This window comes from Oryctolagus cuniculus, chromosome X, assembly GCF_964237555.1.
Source record: "Oryctolagus cuniculus chromosome X, mOryCun1.1, whole genome shotgun sequence".
Taxonomy (NCBI): Eukaryota; Metazoa; Chordata; class Mammalia; order Lagomorpha; family Leporidae; genus Oryctolagus; species Oryctolagus cuniculus.
The window spans coordinates 101,581,779-101,597,170 of NC_091453.1; the positions used below are offsets into that span (position 1 = coordinate 101,581,779).

Sequence of the window (15,392 nt, forward strand, 5' to 3'; positions counted from 1 at the left end):
TCACTTTTTTCTTTTTGTTAAGATTTATTTATTTGAAAGGCAAAGTTGGTGGAGGGGGAGAAAGAGAGAGAGAGGGAGGGAGAGAGAGAGAGAGATCTTCCATCCACTGGTTCACTCCCCAGATGGCTGCAATAGCCAGGAATGCACCAGGTCAAAACTGGGAGCCAGGAGCTTTATTGGGGTCTCCCATGTTGGTGGCAGAGGCCTAAACATTTGGGCTATATTCCACTGCTTTTCCCAGGCCATTAGCAGGGAGCTGGATTGGAAGTGGAGCAGCTAGGACGTGAATGGTCACCCACAAGGGATGCCAGCATTGCAGGTAGCAGTTTAACCCGTTGTACTACAATGCTGGCCCCAATTCCACTTTATTCTATAAATACTTAGTGACTTAAGCAACACAAATTTATGATGTCTTAGGAATCCAGGCATGGCTAGTCTTTTGCTTCAGAATCTCTCAGAAGATTGTGATCAAAGTGTCCACTCAGAGTCTTTCATGGGCTTCAATCAAGGTTTCAACTGAGGTTGAGGCCTCATCTTGAGATTCATTTGGGAAAGGATGCGCTCCTAAGCTCACTCAAATGGTTACATGTTCCTTGCTGGCTGCTGCACTAAAGGACTTAGTTATTTACCAAGTGGCCCTCTGCATCAGAGGAATCACACATGAAGAGAGAGAGAATGTGAGCAAGACGCAGAAACTACAATCTTTTGTAACCTGATCATGAAAATGGCATCCATCACTTTTGCCATAGTCTGTTAGAAGCAAGTCTGCTCTGTTAGAAGCAAGCCCAATACAAACACACAAGAAGAGGGACTTAGGGACCCATGCTGGGACATAGCAGGTAAGGCCGCCACCTTCCAACACCAGCATCCCATATGGGTGCCGGTTCATGTCCTGGCTACTCTACTTCCAATCCACCTCCCTGCTGTTGGCCTGGGGAAAGCAGCAGAAGATGGCCCAACTGTTTGGATCCCTGCCACCTATGTGGAAGACCCAGATGAAGGTCCTGAATCCTGGCTTCTGCCTGGCCCAACCCTGGCTGTTGTGACCATCTAGAAAGTGAGCCAGCAGATGCAAGATTTTTCTCTTTCTCTTTCTCTTTCCCTTTCTCTCTGTCTGTCTGTCTCTCTCTCTCTCTCTCCCCCTTCCCCCCACCCCAACCCTTTCTCTGTAACTCTTTCAAATAAATTAATTAATTTAAAAAAGAGGGATTTACACAAGGGAGTGAGCACCAGGAGGAGGAGCTCATTGGAAGCCATTTTAGAAGCAGCCTACTAGAGCAGGGTATAGTATTTTTAGGTAATAGTTTTTTTTTCTCTAATGTTCTGTAGATGGTATTCCACTATTCTCTAGCTTTCTGTGTGGTGGATGAAAAATCTCATCCTAGTTTCTTTCCCTTTGTAGGATTATCAATTAGGATCCAACCAGAATATAGAAAGTACTTGAGTATTTAAAATAGAAAGGAGTGGACATTTGGTACAGTGATTAAGACCTTGAATAGAATGCCGGCATTCCATACCAGAGTATCTGGTTTGAGTTCCAGCTATTCCACTTCTGATCCAGCTGCATGCTAAAGCACACGCTGGGAGGCAGCAGTGATGGCTCAAGTACTTGGACCCCTGACACCCATGTGGGATACTCGGGTTGAGTCCCTGGCTCCCAGCTCAGCCTTGCCTCATCCCAGGCTCTCAATGCTTTTGGGAAGTGAACCAGTGGGGTTGATTCTCTCTCTCTCTCTCTCTCTCTCGTATATTTATTTTCTGTTATTTAACTTGAAAGAAAGATGGAGAAAGAGAGTGAGAGGGAGACCGTTGTCTCCCATCTGCTGTTTCACTGCCCAAATGCCCACAATAGCTGTGGTTGGATCAGGCTCACGCAGGAGCCAAGAACTCAATCCAGATCTCCCACATGAGAGGCAAGGACACAGCCACTTGAGATATCAGGGTGTGAATAGCAAGAAACTGGACTTGAAAGCAAACCTGGGACTCAAGCTATGCATTTCAATGTGAGATATGGGCATCCCACCCAGCGTCTTAACCACAGTACCAAACTCACCATACCTCTGAGATAACTCTTTTCAGTACATTTTTTTAAAAGATTTATTTATGTACTTGAAAGGCAGAGTTTCAGAGAAGCAGAGGCAGAGGCAGAGGCAGAGGCAGAGGCAGAGAGAGAGAGAGAGAGAGATCCTGCATCCTCTGGTTCACTTCCCAGCTGGCTGCAATGGCCGGAGCTGCACCAATCAGAAGCCAGGAACCAGGAGCCTCCTCCAGGTTTCCCATGCAGGTGCAGGGGCCCAAGGACTTGGGCCATCTTCTACTGCTTTCCCAGGCCATAGCAGAGAGCTGGATCAGAAATGGAGCAGCCGGGACTCGAACCTGTACCCATATGGGATGCTGGCACTGCAGGCGGTGGCCCCACCCACTACACCAGCCCCTTCAGTACATTTAAAAGAAGTTATATATAGAACACTGTGACTAAAAAGCCAAAAAATGAAAAAATAAAACAGAATATATGATAATGCAGGAAATAGACTACACAAATAATGGAAGAATTGATATAAAACAAGGGCTAGTGATGGACTCCTGGAGACAGAACTAGCAGGGAGTTCCTACTACCCCTAAGTTAAATTAGAGTCAGAAGAAGAAAGTGATGCTCTTGGTGATGGAGCAAAGACATAAGCCTCAGCCATCCTCCCTCATTGCCCAAAAGACAGATAAACATTCGAATGTATTCCTTGCCCTTGAATCTGTTGGGTCTCACACCCTATTGCCTTCATACCCCACCTGAAAGGCCAGTTGCTGGAACACCTGAAAGACCAGTTCCAGCAATGCCCCTCCACCTGCTGCCCCCACCCCCACCCCTAGACCTCATAAAATATAAAAAGTTCTAGCCCCTGGGATCAGGGCCTTCTGCCACGTGTTCCATCAATGTATACACAGGCAGTTGGTCACTCACCTCTACAAATTTATTTTCTCTGAATAAATTCGGTCTGGCTGTAAATTCATACACTGCCTCTTCTCTATTCTGCACCTCTTTTTCTAACATTGATGGTGCCCCGTGTGAGGAAGCACCAATCTGCGACTCTTTTCCTAACAGTTGGAGCCTAGAGGACAGGGTCATCCAGTGGAAGTGTGTCTGGCAGGATCTAGGGTTATAGAGAAGCTGCAACCATTACCAGAGATGCTACCCGAGACCTACAGGAAGGTGGAGAAATACCCTGGCATCTCCTTATGCCCTTCCTCCTGCCTCCAACCTTCCACCAGTGCCTCCCACTGGCCAAAGCCAGTTGGAAGCCAGAATGTGTTCTTACTATTTAGATGCTTTTAGGATTTACTTTGTATCCTCAGAATTGAAGGATTTCACAAGGATAGGTTTTTTTAAAAAAATGTGTTTCTTTGAGAGACAGAGACAGAGGGAGACACCAAGACAGGCAGATGGAAAAAGCTCCCAAATGCTGGTTTAATCCTCAAATGCTCACAACAGGCAAAGCTGGGCCAGGTTGAAGTCAGGAACCGGGAATTCAATCCAGGTCTCCCACATGACAGGCCAGGGACTCAATTCCCTGAGCCATCACCTGCTGCTTTCCAGGTGCACGTTAATAGGAAGTGGAAATTGGAAGCAGAGCTGGGACTTACCTGGGATGTGAGTATCCCAAGCTACATCTTAACTGCTCACCAAATGCCTACTCTTCAGTGTGCATTTTCAGTTTACAAACTCAAATCTTTCTTCAACTCAGAGAGAATTCTTTCTGGTATCTCTTTCTTCCTTCCTTCTGTTCACTTTGTCCTTCTGGGCTTCTATTATTTTTGTGAAAGATCTCCTGGATCCCTTCTCCAGAGTGTCTTGACCATGATGCTTTCTGCCTTTTTATATTCTTGTTCTCTGTTGAGAGAGATTTCTTCCACCCAATCATCCAGATTACTAATTTGGTGCTCAGTTGCAGCTGTTGCAATGAATTGTTAAACTCCAAACTTGTGTTTTCTAGTTCTACAATGTCTTTGTTTCTACTCTAATTACACACACTTGAGAGCTGTCCATACTTTCCTGTTACAGTTTATTATTTGACAAACATGTACATGACACACAAGATGTCCTAGGCACTGTTCTACTATTTTCAGATATTAACTTTAATCATTTAATAATTCTGACCCTCCCTGTGGTTGTACGTCAGTGGAAGCCACCCGTCTAGTTGTGTGAGTTAGGTTTCCTCCATCTAGACAATAAATGTCCTTCAATGGATAATTTTTCTTTGCCTGTTCAGGATTTGAATTCTTAACAGTTAGGTCACATTGTAAGGGTCTCTTGAGCAGCGGTAATGTGTGAGTGTTGGATAACTACATTTTCGCTCTTGTGGATCAGAAGGAAAGTAGATGAAGGTGAAGAGCCATTATGCCTTTGCCAAGACAGGCGGGATGGCTCTTTGCACAAACTTTTCCTGAGTGTGAGTGGCAATCTCTTCCAATCACAAGGGCTTGAAGCAAGTCAGGCCAGCAAATCATTTGCCTGGAGGCCCATCACAGCCATCTGAATCAGACAGGGCCCGGCAAAAGAAAAGCAAGTAAGCAGATCGGAGCTTCATGGAACAGGCTTCGTAGAGCAGAGCTCCCTCAGAGAACAGCAGAGCCATCATCTTTGTCTCAGGTCTCAAAAGATATGCCCTGCCCTCTGCTCCTGTCCTCTGACTCTCACCCACCATGACGATCAGACAGTCTCAGCCAACCCCGTGGAACTCTGGAGCTAAGACTGCCTATTTGAGACATCCCACAGTGGGCAGAAGTGGGCAGGGCTAGCACCACTGTCCTGCAGAGTCATTGGCTAGATGCTGCTTGAATCTGCTCTCCATCCCCATCAGAAGATGCAGAAATAAATGTGGCCTTCTAAGCAGCTCCCAGGCTCTGGCAGTTTACCTATTGTGGCTGTTGTTACTCTAAAGCAGGATTCAGGAAGTGTTCCAGGGATATTTTTTCAAACTACCATCTTCCCAGAATTTGAGGGAGATGTAATTTGCAGGACACACTTACATTTATATTTGAGGGATATAGATGGGTAGATAGATGATAGATAGATAAATAAGACTATCCACACTAAAGAAACATTGCAGCAATGCTAATTTGTTCTTTTTTAAAGCATTATTTTATTTATTTGAAAGACATAGTTACAGAGAGAGGGAGAGCCAGAGAGTGAGAGGACTTCCATTCCGCTGGTTCACTCCTCAAATGACCGCAATGACCAGAGCTGAGCCGATCCGAAGCCAGGATCCAGGAGCTTCTTCCAGGTCTCCCACGCAGGTACAGGGGCCCAAGCATTTGGGCCATCTTCTACTGTTTTCCCAGGCCAAAGCAGAGAGCTGGATCCAAAGAGGAGCAACTGGGACTTGAATTGGCACCCATATGGGATGCCGGCACTACAGGCTGGGGTTTTAACCCACTGTGCCACAACACCAGCCCCGCAGCAATGCTAATTTCCAAAAAGAAGGCAGGAAAGTAGGTGTAGCATTGTGCTGGTGGTTTTCCAAGACCTAAAAATTATCAACACCCTAATGGCTAAGCTGAAATACTTGAGGCAGGGCTGGCAAACTCAAAGATTAGGATCAGGCAGGTAAGTACATGAAGGAAGGAGCCAGGAGTCAACGGGTAAGCATTTATTGTGTGAGTGGTAATGGGATGGATTCCAGAAGGCAGGCTACTCAGCTCCAGCACACTTCGCAGTGGGAAAATGCAGTCTCACCTAGAGTCTACACTCTTAACTACAGTGCTGTGTGACCAACATTTAGAGCTGGACCTGTACCCATACCACCACTCGTCATACAGTAAAAAAGACCACAATAAGATATGGAATGACATCACTACTCTCTTGATTACTCAAAAAACAAAACCCACAAGGTAGCCCCACTAAGATACCTACTCATAGCACTAGAATGATGTCCAGACCAACTTTCATCATATCAAACAAAAGTGCCTGTCTAAACTGAGATCATCATCATACTATCACTTAATTTACTGAGTCTGTCTCTGATGTAATCATGGTGTGTATTCACCCCAAGATTTAACATGCCACAAGCAAGTGTTAGCCAAGAAGAGTCTGTCTCCCCACAGTTCCATTTAGAAAGCTGCAGTCATAACTGTTCTCAGTAATTCACAATACATACTACAATCAGCCCCTGATGACTCTGCAACCCATATTCATAACACTACTCATATACCAGTTTTAGTCCTTGCCCAGATGAGAACTCATATGTGTCACACAGTTCAGCACAGCAGGTGACAGCCCCAGACCATATAAAACTTTAACCTATACGAAAACTCAGTTAATCACAAGATTATACTAGGTACTTCCCAGTACTCATATTCTTTACCACCACTGAGCACACACCATCAGAAACCCAGTGTGGGCACTTATTACCTGTGTCACCAATCAGCCCCTAACTAGGCCAGGCTATTCATCCGTCTTATTTACTCAGAAACCCAAGAGGCAGTGGCTGGCATTGTGGTGCAGTGAGTTAAGCTGCAGCCTGGGAGGCCAACATTCTAAATTAGCACCAGTTCAAGTCCCACCTGCTCCACTTCCAATCCAGCTCTCTGCTGATGTGGTCTCTGTGGGAGTCCCAGATGGAGTTCCTGCCTCCTATCTTCAGCCTGGTCCAGCCCTGGCCATTGTAGCCATTTGGGGAGTGAACCAGTGGATGGAAGATATCTCTGTCTCTGTCTCTGTCTCTGTCTCTCCTTCTCTCTCTAAAACTCTGCCTTTCAAACAAATAAAATAAATCTTTAAGAAAAAATAGAAATCCTGGTCTAGCATTGTGTCATGGCAGGTAAAGCCACCACCTGCAATACTAGCATCCCATATGAGTGCTGGTTCAAGTCCTAGCTACCCACTTCTGTTCTAGCTCCTGTCTAATGTGCCTGGGAAAGTGGTGGAGAATGGTCCAAGTGCTTGGGCCCCTGCATCCACATGGGAGACCCAGAAGAAGCTCCTGACCCCTGGCTTCAGTGATTTGGGGAGTCAACCAGCAGATGGAAGATCTCTCTCTCTCTCTCTCTCTCTCTCTCTCCTTCTGTCTCTCCCTCTCTCTCTAACTCTGCTTTTCAAATAACAAATAAATCTTTAAAAACATAGAAATCCAAGAGATAGGCCTTATCCAGAATAGGGTTCATGCATACTCCACTCCACAGCATACCTAATGACAGTCCCCCACCCCACTCATTCTACTGCTCTGTGCACCATGAAACATATCATCCCTTCACATATTGGGAATGGGTACTAACCAAACTGATTCCTGCCTATTCAGTGTGCCCATTCCGGGAGCAGCTCAACAAAATTAATCAAAAACAAAAAAAAAAAGATAAATTGATTGAAATTAAAAGACTGATTCAGCAGATGGTTGGATAGACAAAGATTTAAGTCACTAGTAGTTATGTATTAGTCAATTTAGTCATACAAATTTAGTCATACAAAACTTGAAGAAAAATTGACAAATATCCTAAAGGAACAGAATTTTTTAAATTTTGAACTCATATGCTTCTACCTACTTTAAAAAATATTTATTTTAAAAAAAATATTTATTTATTTACTTGAAAGGCAGAGTTACAGAGAGGCAGAGGCAGAGAGAGAGAGAAGTCTTCCATCTGCTGGCTCAGTCCTCAAATGGCTGCGAAGGCCAGAGCTGGGCTGATTTGGAGCCAGGAGCCAGGAGCTTCTTCCAGGTCTCCCATGTGGGTTCAGGAGCCCAAGGACTTGGGCCATCTTCTACTGCTTTCCCAGGCCATAGCAGAGAGAGATGGATTGGAAGTGGAGCAGCCAGGACTCGAACCAGCACCCACATGGGATGCCAGCACTGCAGGCCAGAGCTTTAACCCGCTGAGCCACAGCACCAGCCCCTACTCTTTCTGAGGCATTACCTGCTTGGTCAGCGTCTCACACTCCCAGCTCACTCTCAGCATCTGCTTCCTAGAGGGCTCAAATTGATGCAGCCTCCACATTTAGACAGTTCTGCAGCCACTCCATATTTTCTGGGGTTCTTTTGGATCTCCCACATTTGAATGGGACAATTATAGCACTTTTCACCTCAGACTTTCAATTTTTGCATCTGGCATCTATTTTCTATCTCAGTGAACTTTCTTCAGATTTCTGGTCCTTTCTTCATAGGGACTTCCTGGTAGGTATGATCACTGAAAATCCTATTCTTGTATGTTTCCTTGTGTCCTGGACAGGAGCCTTGCCATTACTTAGTCCAATGTCTAGAAAGTGGAAGTATTTCCAGCTTTGAGTGTTAGCCAAAATTCCAAAACAAGAAATTTTCATTTAAATTTTATGCACATGTAGTATGTATTATGTATCAGATACACGATACATAATACTACTTGCAAAAAAATGAAATTGTGCTATTTGTTTTATCTCCAAGTTTTCTTTTTAAGAATCTTATAAGGGGCTGGCGCCATGGCGCACTAGGCACTGGCATCCCATATGGGCACCGGGTTCTAGCCCCGGCTGCTCCACTTCCAGTCCAGCTCTCTGCTATGGCCTGGGAAAGCAGTAGAGGATGGCCCAGGTGCTTGGGCCCCTGCACTCACATGGGAGACTCAGAAGAGGCTCCTGGCTCCTGGCCTAGGATCAGCACAGCTCCGGCCGTTATGGCCATTTGAAGAGTGAATCAACGGAAGGAAGACCTTTCTCTCTGTCTCTCTTTCTCTCTCTCTCTCTCTCTCACTATAACTCTACCTGTCAAATTAAAAAAAAGAATCTTATAATACCTAGAATGTACAACACTGTGGTAGTTAATTTTGTGCATCAACTTGAATGGGTTAAGGAATATCCAGATAGCTGGTGAACATTATTCTAGGTGTGTCTGTGAGGGTGTTTCTGGAAGAAATTAGTGTCGGAATCAGTAGACTGAGTAAAGATGTACCATCACCAACGTAGGCAGGCACAGTACAATCCATTGGGGGCCCAGATCAAACAAAAAGGTGGAAGAAGGGTAAATTCAGTGTTTCTTCTTCTTCTTTTTTTTTTTTAAGATTTTATTTATTTATTTGACAGGTAGAGTTACAGACAGTGAGAGAGAGAGAGACAGAGGAAGGTCTTCCTTCTGTTGGTTCACTCCCCAAGTGGCCGCAATGACCAGAGCAGTGCCAATCCAAAGCCAGGAGCCAGGTGCTTCTTCCTGGTCTCCCATGCAGGTACAGGGGCCCAAGGGCTTGCACCATCCTCTACTGCTTTCCCAGGCCATAACAGAGAGCTGGATTGGAAGAGGAGCAGCCAGGACTAGAACCGGCTCCCATACGGGATGCCGGCGCCACGGGCGGAGGATTAACTAGTGCGCCACGGCACCAGCCCCCAATGTTTCTTCTTGAACTGGAACATCCATCTTTGTTCTCGAACATCAGAGTGTTTTGTTCTTGTGTCTTCAGACTTTGAGACTTAAACTAGCAGCTCCCACTCTGTCACTCCTGCACACACATCGGGTTCCTGAGCTTTCAGCCTCGGTGGGAGAATTACCCCACTGGCTTACCTGGTTCTCAGACTAGGAACTACGCCACTGCCCGTGCCCCAGCCCTGGTTCTCACAGCTTCAGTCTTGGACTGCATTCCCTACCAGCTTGCAGACAGCACATGTGGGACGACGTGGCTTCCACCATCACAGGACTGAATTCCCATACTAAATGTTGTCTTATCTATACCCTTGGTTTTGTTTCTCTGGAAAACGTTGATGAATACAACACCAACAGTGAATCCTAATATCAACTGTGGACCCCAGATGCTAATATCAATGTAGGTTCACCAGCTGCAAAGAATGTACCCCAGTGGTAAAGGATGTTGACAGTGGAAGTTGTGTAGGGAGGTGGGGTATATGGGAACTCTGTACTTCCCACTCAGTTTTGCTATGAACCTAAAACTTCCCTAAAAAATAAAACTCATACATTTTTAAAAGCTTAAAAACCCTTAAAATAGCGATATATCAAAATATTTTATTGGTTCTGTCATATTCTATTACGTGGAGTCTTATGATTGTTTTCCAAAAATCAGCACCCTACGTGTAGGAGACATTCTGTCAATTTTTCATCTTTACACATAATTCTGCAATCACCACTACCGTATATCCATCGTGACATATTTCTACAGGTTAGACACACAAAAACGTGTTGCTAAGTCAGAGTCCTGTACCTCCCACTGTTTACAGATGCTGACAAAATGCTCTGAAAATACTAACACAGTGGATAATCCTGCTCACAGTGTTAAGGCACTTATTTCTCCACATCCTTACCAATCCTGGAACTTGTCAATATTTTAAATATTTACTAATATAGTAGGCTGAAGAAAATATTTTCCAGGAGCCCAGAATCTCATCTGGATCTCCCACATGGGTGGCCAGAACCCAAGTAATTGAGCTATCAACTGCTGCCTTTCAGGATGCACATTAGCAGGAAGCTGAAATCGGAAAATGTTTTTATCTACATTTCTTTCGTTACTAATAAACTTGAGTGTCTTTCATACCTTTATTGACCGTATGTATACTTGCATACCCTTCACCCATTTTTCTAATGTGTTCTTGGTGGTTACTGATTTGTAAGAATTCTTTTTTTAAAAAAAAAGATTCATTTATTTATTTGAAAGGCAGAGTTACAGAGAGGCAGAGGTAGAGGCAGAGAGAGAGAGAGAAGTCTTCCACCTGCTGGTTCACTCCCCAAATGGCTGCGAAGGCCAGAGCTGGGCCAATCTGAAGCCAGGAGCCAGGAGCTTCCTCCAGGTCTCCCACATGGATGCAGGGGCCCAAGGACTTGGACCATCTTCTACTGCTTTCCCAGGCCGTAGCAGAGAGCTGGATTGGAAGAGGAGCAGCCGGGGCTTGAACCCTCACCCATATGGGATGCCGGCACTGCAGGCGGCAGCTTTACCCGCTACATCACAGCGTCAGGCCCCAGAATTCTTTTTCACATTAAGTAAATAAGGTCTTGTCTTTTGTATGTAGTGCTAATGTTTATGCTCAATTTGTTTTTCTAGATTGATATTTTGTGCTGTGTAGAATTTATTTCTGTATTTTTATGTAGTCGAATTTATGTCTTTTTGACTTTAGAATGCCTTGGCTTTGTGCCATGCTTAATAAGGCTTCACTTTTTTCTCACACCACTTTTATGGTTCTATTATTTCCTTCATATATTTGAACTTATTTTGGAATAAGGAATGAGGTAGCAAATTGCCTGCATTTTTTTTCAAATGGCTAGTCAGTTTTCCAGACACCTTTATTGGATAATGTTATATTTTCTCTACTGATTTCCAGCTGCTGCCTTTACCAAAATCTATATTGCCATATGTATTTAGTTTTATACTGTTTATTTTTGTTTCAAGTACAATGTCACATTATTATCCCTTAACAATAGGTTTTAAAATATAGCAGAGCTACACTTTATTAAACTTTTAAAAATAAATTTCCTCAATAGTCTTGCATACTTTTACTTGAATGAATATTCCTTTAAAATATGTATTTATTTGAAAGTCAGAGTTACAGAGAGAGAGAGAGAAAGAAAGATCTTCCATCTGCTAGTTTATTCCCCAGATGGCCGAAATGGTCAGGGCTGGGCCAGGCGGAAGCTAACAGCCAGATTCTTCATCTGGGTCTCCCACGGGGGTGCAGGGGCCCAAGCACTTGGGCCATCTTCTACTGCTTTCCCAGGCCATTAGCAGAAAGATAGATCAGAAGTAGAGCAGCTGGGGCTAGAACCGGCTTACTCACAAGCCACAACACCAGCCCCCACTTAGGTGAATCTTTAAGTTAATTTCCTCAACTATCCAAAAAGTATTGTGGAGTTTTTAAATCAGAATTCTGGGACTGATGCTGTGGTGTAGCAGGGAAACGCTGTCACTTGCGATGTCGGCGTTCCATATGGGAGCTGGCTTGAGTCCCAGCTGCTCCACTTCTGATCCAGCTCCTTGCTAATGGCCTGGGAAAGCAGGAGAGGGTGGCCCAAGTGCTTGGGCCCCTGCACCTTGTGAGAGACCTGGAAGAAGCTTCCAGATCCTGGCTTCGGCCTGGCTCAGGCCGCCATTGCAGTCATCTGAGGAGTAAACCAGTGAATGGAGGATCTCTCTCTCTGTCTTTCCTTCTCTCTGTGTAACTCTCACTTTTAAATAAATAAATATTTTTTTTAAAAATCAGAAATGCAACGCATATAGTAAATTTAGAGATAATTAATATCTTCACAAAATTCAGTCCTTTGGTTTTCCTCTGGATCAATTTTTTTTGTTGTTAAGATTTTTATTTATGGGGCCGGAGCCGTGGCTCACTTGGTTAATCCTTTCCTGCGGCACTGGCATCCAATATGGGTGCCGGATTCTGTCCCAGTTGCTCCTCTTCCAGTCCAGCTCTCTGCTGTGACCCGGGAAGGCAGTGGGGGATGACCCAAGTGCTTGGGTGCCTGCACCCGCATGGGAGACCAGGAGGAAGCACCTGGGTCCTGGCTTCGGATTGGCGCAGCTCCGGCCATGGCGGCCATTTGGGGGGTGAACCAACGGAAGGAGGACCTTTCTCTCTGTCTCTCTCTCTCACTGTCTAATTCTGTCAAATAAATTTTAAAAAAAAGAAAAAGATTGTTATATATTTATTTGAGAGATAGAGTTACAGTGAGAGGGAGAAACAGAGAGAGAGGTCTTCCGTCTGTTGGCTCACTCCCCAAATGGCCGCAATGGCCAGAGCTGCGCCGCTCCAAAGCCAGGGGCCAGGTGCCTCTTCCCAGTCTCCCATGTAGGTGCAGGGGCCCAAGGACCTGGGCCATCTTCTACTGCTTTCTCAGGCCTCAGCAGAGAGCTGGATCAGAAGTGGAACAGCCAAAACTCTAACAGTTGCCCAAATGGGATGCCGGTGCTGCAGGCTGGGGCTTTAACCCGCTGTGCCAGAGTACCAACCCCTAGATTGATTTTATTTTTTTTTTAATGTTTATTTACTTGGGGCCAGCGCTGTGATGCAGCAGGTTAAAGCCTGGCCTGTAGTGCCTGCTTCCTCCCATATGGATGACAGTTTGAATCTCCAAATAATCTCTCTCTCTCTCTCTCCACACACACACACACACACACACACACACACACACCTCACACTGAGTAATGTAATCTTTGACCTGGGGCTCATTTGCTCACTGACAGAACAAGTGATGCTTTTGTGTGGACATTGGGAACTGAAGGGAATACTTGGAGCTGAGTACCATCCAAAGAGGTCTCCTAGTGCAACCTACAGGCTGTTCTGGAGAGGGAACTCGAAGACTACACTTTGGAAGTGGGGAAATAAAAATGGCCCACTTGCTTGAACCCCTGCCACTGACATGGGAGACAAAAATGGAGCCCCTGGCTCTTGACTTCAGCCTGATCAGTCCCAGCCCCAGACATTGCGGCCATTTGGGGATTAAATCAGCAGATCTCTCCCTCTCTCTCTCTCTCTCTCTCTCTCTCTCTCTGTGTGTGTGTGTATGTGTCATTCTGCATTTCAAATAAATAAATAATTAAATATTTGTAAAACACAAAAATATCAAATATCATTCTAGTCTCAAATTATTCCTATAAATAATCGATCAGATAGTTTGTCAAATGCATAGTTAAAAGTAGCCAGACACACAGTGAGAGACAGCAAAGAATGACCAAGAACCATCAGAAATAACATGCAATAGAAACATCTACCAGGAAGTTTCTACCACAATACTGATAAAAGCTATAGTTAAACTTTTTTAGGGAACTAGAAACTATAAAGTGGCACTATATATTTTAAAACAAACCAGTTTGAAATTATAGACATGAAAAATAAAACCAAAATTAAGATCTCAGTAGATTAATTTCACAGTAGATCAAACATAGCTGAAGACAGAATCAATAACAAGAAGAAAAAAAAAAACAAAATAAAGGAGAAAAAAAGCAAAAGAAGAGAAACCAAAAGAAAATTGTTCAAACGAGTCTGTTTTCTCAACTACAAACTAAGGAGCCAAAAGACAATGGGAAGAAATACTTAAGTTACTCAAATAAAGTAACCATACTTAATTGTGCCAAGTCTACACAGGTGAAAATATTTTAAATTTGAAACAACATGTGGGAAATACAGAGAAAACAGTGAGGTAGTGTTATTAGTCACTGTTCAAACAAGGTATTTTTCAATAGATAAAAGCTAAAATTATAGAGACAGTAAAAGAATCAGCAGTCATAAGGGGCTTGAAGGGAGGAAGAGAATGAATGAGTGAGCTGCAGAGGAATTTTATGGTAGAGAACTATTCTGCATGATACTATAATGGTAGACTACATTGGCAAAAATCCATAGAATGCACCCCACTAAGAGTGATCTAATGTAAACTATGGACTTTGGATGATAATGATGTGTCAATGTAGGTTCATCAGGGTTTTTTTTGTTTGTTTGTTTGTTTTTTTGGCCAGGCAGACTTAGACAGTGAGAGAGAGACAGAGAGAGAGTTATAGACAGTGAGAGAGAGAGAGAGATCGATCTTCCTTCCGTTGGTACGACCAGCACTACGCCGATCCAAAGCCAGGAGCCGGGTACAGGGACCGAAGCACTTGGGCCATCCTCCACTACTCTCCCGGGCCACAGCAAAGAGCTGGACTAGAAGAGGAGCAACTGGGACTAGTACCTGGCACCCCAACAGGGACTAGAACCAGGGGTGCCGGTGCCGCAGGCGGAGGATTAGCCAAGTGAGCCACGGCGCAGGCCGGTTCATCAGTTTTAATAAATGTACCTCTTATGGTGCATATTGATGGTGGGAAAAGCTGTGCGTTCAATATGAACTCTATTGTCTGCTCAATTTTGCTATGAACCTAAAATTGCTATTTAAAAAAAAGCCTGTTCTTGAAAAAAAAGGGAAGGGGTTGAGTCTTATGGCACAAGATAAGATTCAGCTTGGCACTGTGGCAAAAAATGTCCTACATGAATGACCTCGATGGGTGAGATCCCAGTGGAAAAAAGTAGTCATCAAAGAAGGAGGGACTTTTCTCTGAAGGGAGGAGAGAATTTCCACTTTGTTTATGGCCTTGTCTAAATATTGATGGAGTTTGTGGATTCAAAAGCTTCCATAACCTAGGCAGCTCATGTCATGAGCCTCGGGTGATTACTGACATCATACATTAGAGTGTTAATTGTTAAATTAACAACAGGAGTCACTGTGCACTAACTTGCCAGACAGGACCTCTGTCCTCAAAAAGTTGTATTATAACTATGTCTAAGTGCTCCCAAAAGATGTATCATTCTTGGGTTCTTGGGTGCTTCATTAAAGTTAATTAAGTTTCTAAAAAAAAAAAAAAGAAGTGAAATTAACTTCAAGATGCAATGACTTTGAACAGCCCTTGTCTCCACTGTTGAGGAACAGTTTTCATTTGTATTGTCTTTTTTTTTTTTCATGGAAATTGTTGAACTC

General features: G+C 44.1%; 1 long non-coding RNA gene across 1 annotated transcript in view; it reads left to right on the forward strand.

The window, feature by feature from the left end:
• LOC138847504 (uncharacterized) overlaps positions 1-15,392 on the forward strand; it is a 98,348-nt gene that overhangs the window by 29,285 nt on the left and 53,671 nt on the right. The window lies entirely within an intron of this gene.